The sequence below is a fragment of the Hippocampus zosterae genome, chromosome 6 (genome assembly GCF_025434085.1).
Source record: "Hippocampus zosterae strain Florida chromosome 6, ASM2543408v3, whole genome shotgun sequence".
Taxonomy (NCBI): Eukaryota; Metazoa; Chordata; class Actinopteri; order Syngnathiformes; family Syngnathidae; genus Hippocampus; species Hippocampus zosterae.
Window position 1 is genome coordinate 11,729,561 of NC_067456.1, and position 10,207 is coordinate 11,739,767.

Below are 10,207 nucleotides of genomic sequence, written 5' to 3' on the forward strand. Positions count from 1 at the left end.
GTAAAGTAAATGGCCTTTTACTTCTGAGGACGTGTACTGTATAGAGTGTAAGCTTCTGGAAAAATATCAAATGAAATGTCTCTGGAGAAACACCTTGAACTGCTTATTCTTTGTTAAACTAACAGCCAGAGGCGTGTCAAAATTCAGGGCCAAGTCGCTTAAACAAACTGTTCTTTTTTTTTTAACCCTTGAGTCAATGCACATTGACAAGCATGCTCACACAGCTCCTGGTGGTGTCTGCCTGTCAGAAAATCAATGGAGTGCATGGTGAGGTGTGCTGTCAGGCGTGATGAAGTTCAGAAGACACCAGAGCTCACAGAAGACCACCTGACCGCAGCAGAAGAGGCTCCCGACTGCGCACGTAGCAACAGGAGCAATCACAATCAGACTAACACTTGCAAACAAGACAGCAGTGGGGCAGCTTTGCCATCTTCCATGTTCTCACCTGTTATTCCCACCATCAAGGGGCCTTATATTTTCATTGCTGTACTGTACATGCTCATGTTGTCATGTTTTGTATTAATTTGTTAGTTTAGTCTGGTTGTTTTGTTCGGATGTGTGTATTCTTTTATTATTATTTTTTTTTGCGTAACTTCAGAATCCCCTCCTCCCTATTTTTTTTTCCAGTCTAAAAATAATCATAGCAAAATAACAATAATATAATATAGTAATATCCATCCACCCATTTTTTGAACCGCTTTAACCTCACAAGGGTTGCAGGGCATGTCTTCAGGCAGTAGGCAGGGGACATCCTGAACCGGTTGCCAGCCAATGGCAGGACACACAGAGACAAATAACCATCCGTGCTCACACTCACACAAAGGGACAATTTGGAGTGTTCAATCAGTCTGCCATGCATGTTTTTGGACTGTGGGAGGAAACCGGAGTACTCGGGGGGGAAAAAAACATGCAGGACAACATGCAAACTCCACACAGGGAGGCCGGAGCTGGAATTGAACCCACTACCTCTGCACTGTGAGGCGCTAACCACTGGACCAGCGGGCCACCAATATAGTATATCTACAGTAATATTTATTTTTAGGTTCAGCAACGGGTGGATTTTTTTGCAGCTATAAATTGTTTAAATCTGTATTGTGCAAACTTAATTGGGCAAACTTAAAATAAAAAAAAAAATTAAAAACAGCAAAAATATGATGTAAAGACATGAATGAAATGTAAAGACATTTTTAAAATCTGTGACAACAATACATTTTGAGACACATCAAGGCATGTCTGATTACAATTTGCTGTTGACCAGTGTAACAGTTCAAATGCAATGAGACCACGTGAGGCAGGGACCATTTGTTACGGCAGCATATTGGAATAATGGTTCGAATGTCTTCCTCAAAGTGAGAAGATCTAAATCTCTGTGTGTCGTTTTCATGTTTTCTCTGTGGTTGTGAAAGTGAAGGGTTGTGCACCATCTTTCTCACAAATGCAGCTGCGCTAATGTGGATAAGTGCTACAGAAAAGGGATGGAAGGAATCTGTTATAATTGTGGGTTAGGGCATTTTAAAATTTGTCTTTAAAATTCAGGTGTACGCTGGAAATGCAGGGATCTATGAAGGTGTATAGTTCAGTGCTGATCGAAATTCTGAGTAGAGGTTGTTGAGGAGAAATGTGCGTCACTGAGCACCTTTTAATGACTCAATGATCTACATTGTTCTCCATTAAATGCACACATGACACATGTTGGACCATATTGTGATTTTTATTTTTTATTTTTTTGCGAAAAGCTTGGTTTATTTCATTCATTACAACTACCTACATGTGATGTGCAATTGTCTTTGCGTTTAAAAATTCAGTCCATAGCAGACATTGTTATTTTGTATCTTGAATCATTTGTGTTCTGCAGCACTTAATCCATACACACTTGTGTGGGTCCAGCATTTTAATATGCTGGAATATCTGTACTTTTTAAAATCCTAAATTATAATGCTGTTTAATTATTCAAAACTTTTTATACAAGACCTCGTGAAAATCGACTACAATTTTGGGAAGGGCGGTCTACAAGAATCAAGAAAAATAACTGCTATAGAGAAAGAATGTACTGTCGTGTTCTTTTCACATGAACCTGACACGGCATATGAGGTGTTTTGTGCCTTTCTAAATTATTTGCAACATAGAGTCATTACATCAGGATCTACAGTATTACACCAGTTTTGCACATTTCTCACTGGGGAATTTCAAATGCATCTTTTTTTTTCGTACAGCTTCTGCCCTTTGAAAAGCATTCACCAACCAGCGCGAACACCTGACAGCTGGTTTGCTCTATTAGCATCAGCTAGGAGCAGTTCCAATCTCTAAGTGGGCAGTGCTGCAAGTAATCCCATCAATGGAGAAAAGCGGTGGCCACATCTGAGGAGGCGCTTCCAGAATGGGATGCCTTCCATTTGGAGATTTCATTAAACGGGTGATGGCATCACAGCCTGAGCATGTGTGTGTGTGTGTGTTTGTGTGTTTAAATGGGTCTTGGAGGGTTGTGGCAGAAACAAAAGAGAAACATGTTCATCTAAACAGCGACATGTCAAAATATCGAACTGCAATTGGTGAAAAGAACCTCTTCAATCAGTTATCCCACATATGTGAAAATAGAATCATGAAATAAAGATTATTGCATATAAATCTCACGTGACATGACAAGATGTATCAAAAAGTAATGAATGCGTGAACGAGCTGTCTGCCTGCCAGGAGCCGTGTTTGGCTGATAACATAATGACAAATGTGCAAAATCTGTATTTATGTTAATCTTGGCACATTTCAAAAATAAAAACGGGAAAACTAGCAACCATTCGATGAGCACAGATCTCTGCTAAAGCGGAAAACCACAATGAAGGTGGCTGTAATGCCCAACATCGCCCAATTAGCCCAGTGGTTATTAACCTTTTTACAGGTACCGAAACCAACCAGTTAATATGCACATTCACCGAACCCTTCATGAGTGGAAAATAAATATATATATATTTTCTTCATAAATTCAAGATATTTAAAAAACACATTTATTAAAAACAGAAAAAAGTAAATACAATTTCAAGGGATAAGTATACATTTTTTTCAAATTGCACAATGTACTATCCTGACACACATTGAATACTAAGCGCACTAAATTTCCCACAGCACTGATTGGACAAGCAATGTCATGTGATCATCTGCAGCCAGCGATGTCCAAGCGGGCGTGTTATAACTAATTTACATTTTGAGTCGCGTGCATCTTACCCTCCATGGCAGAGGCTCCGTCGAACCCCTTTTTTAATTTAATGGTTTCTTCCTTTGGACCATGATGGTCATGAGATCACCACACATGACCATCAACATCCCTCATGAAACTATTTTTATTGCACTTAATGTAAAACAGATTTAGCCTTTCTAGTTCAGACAGGACTTTGTTGGCCAAACATCACCAACTTTTTCAAAGCTGAGTGCTATTGCACTTCTTGGGTACTGAGTCAGACCAGTTAGATACACACCTCAACACAAATGATCTTTAAAATTGTTATTGTTATATGCTATTATTAATAATTGATGATTGTCATATACACAGTCACTCGTGAATTCGAGGATTTCTCACAATCATGATGAAACCGGTAAATAACAATACGCAACACTATCTCTATAGATCTGTGCCAGTGTTCATGTTTTCAAATGATCACTTCCGTAGTTTTAATAGGAAATCCCAATTGCCCGTCACTTGTGAGCTATTTTTAGAACAGTCCCGCGGGCTATTCGTGAGGTCCAGGCGTGGTGGGCTACCTGGCGTCCGCGTGCACTACATTGGTGAACCTCTTGTCCTTTTCTATCCATATGGGTTTAGTGAATTGCACATTTTCAGAATAAATGCAAGAACTCTTCAGGCCATTTGGTGATGGGGTCATTAACCAGGATCTAAACAAAATAATGAAACATCTGCTGTATCTCTTGATTGTTTGTCAAGAAAATGGAAAGAAACAATCTTTTTTCTGGTGCTTTTGTTTCTGCTTCGTTGCCCGTGGGCATTACCGCCAGTGTGCTAGCACCATGAGTGAAATGAGAAAGGGAGTCTCTTGTGAGTTTCTTTATGTTGCTTATCATTCAAAAAGACAAAAGAAGTGACAGGCCAGAGGATCAAAAAGTGTGACCAACTGAATTGCAGTAGTTTCAGAACCCATGTTGATCGCATCATTCGGAAAATGTCTCCAATATGAACCAGTGGCAAACTGTGAAGAATATTAGTAAGCTTCCTCTATAAGATAATAAGGTGGGTCTGGGGGGCGTTTTGGATTTTGGACGGGGGACACGACTTGAAATACAAAATATAGAAAATCAATTACACACAAAAAAAGGTTTCACCATTGAATTTGAATATTTGAATTTGATAGTTGGTAGGCTAGAGTCTGGTTCATGGAGATAATGTAAAACGCAAACAATAAATCGTTTTGAGTTATGGGGAGGAACGGTTCCGCTGTGACTCAGATGCAATCTCTATTCTCTTCTGGATTTGTATCAAAATGTAATGTTGTGTTTTTTTGGGGGGGGCGGGGGCGGTTACAACCCTTGTTCAAAATTTTAAAACTCTAAATCCAACACTTCTTGAAGAAATATTCCTACTGTAAATACAACCCGAGCACAATATAGCATCATGTTCGCATTGCTCACAGCGCACTTTACCACGGCTTTCCAGTTCAGCGGTCGCAAGGATGTCAATCGTTCAGTGCCTCACGAGGTGCAATTTAAGGGTGAGTCAGTTCCCTGCACGCGCATCCCTTTCCTCTTTTTGGCAGAGTGCTCCAACTGCCCCAGGGCAGGCGGCTGCATTGCTCTGGTCTACAACCGATAAACTCTACTCCTATCAAGGGGGAAGTATCGCAATCTCACCCAAATCAGAGAATGGACCGATACACAGCGAAAACCTATCGAGAATCTTTCCAATTAGAGTCAGTCTTAAACTTTACACGATGGCAGTGACGAGCAATTCCCAGACTCTTAGTCACCGTGATCATTTTAACAACGGGTGAAAAGCGTGAATAAACACAAATCCTTAGTAGTCAAATTAAATTAACCGTAGCCCACTTTCACAAATGATGACAGTTGCATGGCCAGTAGCCATCATGCAACTTTTAACGAATGATCCATAAAATCATGAATAATTCCTTTTATTTAACAAAACACAAAAAGCATATTCATACTTGCAGGGGAAAAAATTAATTGCTATTTTTTGACTTTTAACTATTTGGCTGCTTAGGGCAAAACCATGAGACTAGTGGGTTTACCAACTTGAAGATGCTGAAAAGAATAGACTTACCTTCATTTATGGCGACAAAAGTAGCTAGAGCTTCCTAAAACCCATTGTTGGATACATCTTGAATAAATCTCCCGGGTATTTCTTTAACAAAGAAGTGGATCCGACGTAAATGAAGTGCACAACGTGATTTCCCCCCCACCCCTCCCAGACGCAGTGCTCTCTCGCTGCAGTACTTCAGAAGAGGAGACAGAGGCAGAGGGATGGAGGATGGTGGGAGGGAGGCGGGGGGCAGGGGGGTGGGATGCAGGGATGGATGCAGGGAGGAGAGCAGCGTAATCAATAATTGCATTTCATTGAGTGATGCGGGTAATTCCATCTGATGGAACAATCTAGTTAGGTGACTAGATGACGTGGGCAAACGCGTGGCACACAAAAATAGGTTTAATTCAAACTGGTTGGAACTGGTGTAATGTTGCTTTCTCCTCAACACGACATTTTGGATGGGAAAACATACGAAAATAGTTTGGGATGTCCAATTTGTTTCAGAGTAAAAAAGTTACTCTTGTTCTTTGTCATATTTTTTTTCTGTTTCTGGAGGTTATAAGTGGGCATGTTTGAGAGTATTGACAATATAAAATGAAAGAAGCATTCTCCAAATAAGATTTAGTGTATACAAATCCAAGAGAGATGGAAGTCTGAATCTGTGGAAGTGGTCAACTGCAAATTTTCCACAGAGATACTCCTAAATGTATTTTGGGCACTGCTTACAAAAATGTCTACACTTGAACAAGAATATCTCAAATACCTGATATGATAGAAAAAAAATCTTGTACATCAAGTTTTTGAGGCACTTTAATTTTTTTATTTGCTCATTTTGGTTACCACCTCTTCTCGTCAGCCTGGTCCCTCCTCCACTTGTGTGTGTGTGTGCGTGTGTGTTTCTCGTCCAGCTGTCTCTCAGCTTGCTTTTTAAGAGCCACCTTTTTGCAACCACCACCACAACAACCTCCGTCTTACAACTGCTGACATGTAACTCACACACACCTGCCATTTACTATTTAAACACACCGCTCTGCCATGAATCCCCCGATACTCCCTTAGTATGTGAAATAACGGAGGAACGAATAAGTCCACAGAGTTTTTTTAATGTGCCATTTAATCAGAATAGAAACATGGAGGGAGGTCAATTCATCCTGGTGTACACAAGTCGTGTAAAAGGGGCTCCAGCTAACAATTTTAAACAATCCGTAATTCCTAATGTGCAAAACTGAAGAACGTAATCTTCTCCAAACACATTTAATCAGATCCTGGCCATTAAGTGGTCAAAGAACAGAACTGTCATACCTCGGGGGGAGATTTTCTACTCATTAAACCAGTTCCCATGTGACAATTTCCTGATGTGACACTTGGGAGATGTAAGCCGCCCTGAGCAGCCCTTTGTGACAGCACAGCCGTGAGTTAAAGAGAAAAGATCATTGATCACTTCCTGTTGCGAGTCTCTACATTCTGTTGACAGGTTATCATTAGAAGCCTATCAATATAACTTGCCATAATGCAGTGTGGAGGCATCTTACCCGAAGAAAATAAACCTGCACCATCACCAGCACCTCTAGCGACAGACCGCCATCAGCTTGATTGCTCATTCTGTTTGTTTCAGTGACCTTAGTTCATTCATTTGCTACATGCATTTTTAGCTTGAAATCAGTAATAAGATTAGACGATTGATTCATTACCTTTTGTACTGTTTTTACAGATAATAAAACGAAATTGTCCTTAAGTGTAAATGTGAATGTTGGTCGATGTGCCCTGCAATAGATATCTCAGCATCCCAACTCTTGCCCAATGACCGTGATGATAAGTGGTACAAAAAAAGAATAAATATTCATATTTATAACGTCAAAGAAGAAAAAGGACAAGAGACCAAAGCAAGCAACAACGATTCAGCCTTACTGAATTTACATCACTGGAACAGTGACACTTGCTTCACCGCAGAAATGATTCACTCGTTGATGTATCACACTACCTATTCATTTTCTTGAGGTAACATAAAAAAAGTCAATAGTAAAAAAAGAAACATGTGGTAGTGAATAATTCAGACTAGGTATGGATTTGGACACGCTATTTAAATGCTTCTCTTCTCTGGCTTGCGTCATATTAGGCATGCTGGGAAGGATTATAAAAATCACATAGAATAAACAAAAAGATGCACCCAGTGCAAAAACACAAAAAGGATCTTTTTTTTTCCCTCCTCTGAATATGATGATTCACAGATGCAGTGACCTGGGATTGGGACACCCCACTCCTCCAACCCCCCAAGCCATAAGGCTCCATTTAGTACTGCTGGAGAGCGGAGGAGCACTTAGCTTAATGTACAGGACAGTAGAATGACCCTCTCTCACACACACACACACACACACACACACACACACACACACACACACGGGCGCGCACACTAGCAGCATACAATGTAATGTGAATGCGGGCAATTTCCCGTCCTTTCCCATAAGTCTTAGTAGTATCTTTTGTCATGTAAGAATACATACATAAAGAAATAATTAAGTGTCTTTTTATTTGTGAAAATACATGATATTTCTAATTTCCAGAGTTGTAGATTGGATGTGACAGGTATGAAAAACAGTTGATGTTAATGTCACATGATGTCACCAGTCAGTGTTATGCTTCTATTGTGTATGGAGTGAGGCAAGATGTGAGGCAAAAATCATTAAGTATCAAATTACACATGATTAAAATGCAAAAACATTGAATATGTCTCACACCTTGATATGTCTCACAATGGAGAAATTCCCAATTTGTGAGCATCTGGGCATGATTTTCCGCTTGCGAGTGTTCTGTTGTCTTGTGTTGACAACACATAAGAACATAAGAAAATGATGTGATGCACCCTGTACAGATATCAGTCTTTCTCTCTCTCTCCCTTTCTCAATATGTGTGTGTGTGTGTGAGAAAGAGAGAAAGAGAAAGAGAAGAGAGAGAGAGAGAGAGAGAGAGAGAGAGAGAGAGAGAGAGAGAGAGAGAGAGAGAGAGAGACCTTTTAAAATTTTAGTTGACTACCCCTGACTACCCAGTATGCTGCTGTGGGGATCGCGCCAGTCACGAAATTAGAAGGAAGTGCTTCCACCCGTTTTACCGAATCCTGAAGTTGGTTGGGCATAGCCGCTGAATAAGTGCTATCTCCCACAAAATCATGGCAAGTGAAAACGCAAATTAGCTTGTAACGCTGGGAAACCACGAGTCACAGAGACTGCTGAGCAAAAAAAAACTTCATGTGAAGCCATGTGTTCAACCCAAAAAGTCACTACTCTAAAAATAAAGGAATTGGCCTAACTGTTCTAATAATTTTGGAGGGGAGCATGTCTAAAATAGAGGTGGTATGCACCTGTAGGGCTAGCTTTCATTTAAGAATGAGGTGGAAGTTGACTGAAAAGACTTCATCCATATTAGAACAAATGGATGTGGACACTGATGCTAATTGATTTTACCTCATAGAGAAGCTGAGACTGACCGTTTCAGTCCCCTGATCCTTTTTTGCCGCTCCTGCTTCACAGCGTTTGTTGGAAAACGTACTCTGTGGTAAAGAAAAAAGGGTGAAAATCAATACAAGCAACCATGACCTGTCTAAATTAAAATGTGTTCTGAAGACATCTTTTGTTAAGATGGGAGTTGGATCCTAAATGTATACTGCATCAAATAACATCAGATCCTATCAAGTGGTCACAGCAAAATCAACTACGATGAACAATATCTTTAATCCCAGTTTCTGTTCTGTCTGCCATGACATGGATTCTGAATACTCGAACGGACCTGAGATAAAATACCAGGGAGAGGGGGCAGGGCGCAAAATGGGCTGTGATTATTGTCCTGGAACAGATTGAACAGGCTAAGAAAGAAGAATGTGAACTGAATTGTGTTGTGTGACAAGCCTTAGTGTATTTCTCGAGAAATGGGTGAAAGACTTTAAAAGGGTCCTATAGGAAGGAAGGAGACAGCAACACATCAGAAAGAGATCATAATAACACAGTCATGCTTCGTTTTTCGGGGATAATGGGGCTCCCCCCGCGAAAAGTGAAAACCCGCATGCATACACACATACATACACCGGTCCGGAAAGATTATATTGCGAATTTATTTATGTTGTAATGGTGACTATATCTTCCAATCAGGAATGTACATGATCACCCTCACCCCCATAATTGATTAATTTCCGACCGTGAATATGTGTGTTACTTTTTACACGGTACATGGTAATAGAAGCTTGACATTGACTACTCTACAATGTAAGTGTCATTTCTTCAGAGTTGAAGAAAAGATGTAACAAAATCTAAATAAAACTGTAAAGGGTGTAGTCACTGATGGTGTAGTGCTACACTCGCCTGTGTGGGTGTGCGTCTCCATATGTGACCGACTGACTGGCGAGCGTTTCGAGGTGTAGTCGGCCTTTCACCGGAAGTCATCTCCAGCAGCGCAAATCCCAATAAGCGGTGTTGAAAAATGATGGATGGATGGATGAATGGATCTAAGGGGAGTACTCACTTTTAGCGACACTGTATGTTTGTCGAGATCCTCCACAACAGTGTGTGAGATGATCTTGCAGAGGCTGAACACTTCATATCTGCAGCTCGCAACTCACACAGAGGTGATAAATCAAATTTACAGCAGCCAGCAGGTATTGTAGGGTTTCTCTAATACGCTGCCCATTTCACTAAGCCTTTCTGTCAGAAACATGACATGTGCCCTTCCAAACTCTGACCTCATCACTGGGTCTGCTGTCAAAAGGGATTTATCTTTAAAAAAAAAGAAAGAAAGAAATTGCAAGTCAGTTTCTTCCTCATGCACACGACACCATTTTGTCAGTTTGTACCCCTCTACCGTTTCCCCATTGATACCCGTATGGTAAACCAGAACCCCCAGGCCCCCGGCTCCATCTGCAGCTCTCATTTGAGCTTGAGTGCTTTAACTGTCATGGAGCAA

The 10,207-nt window shown here is 40.6% G+C and overlaps 1 protein-coding gene across 2 annotated transcripts in view; it reads right to left on the reverse strand.

Annotated features, from left to right (window-relative positions):
* The window catches only part of sv2ca (synaptic vesicle glycoprotein 2Ca), a 29,824-nt gene extending 21,015 nt beyond the window's left edge, over positions 1–8,809 (reverse strand). Inside the window, exon 1 of one of the 2 annotated variants that reach the window (XM_052068416.1) lies at positions 8,742–8,809. The gene's annotated coding sequence lies outside the window, so the exon portion shown is untranslated. Of the gene's footprint in view, positions 1–5,278; positions 5,484–8,741 lie in introns of those variants that run through there. The other variant, XM_052068415.1, reaches the window with a different exon arrangement.
* Between the last annotated feature and the right edge of the window lie 1,398 nt (positions 8,810–10,207).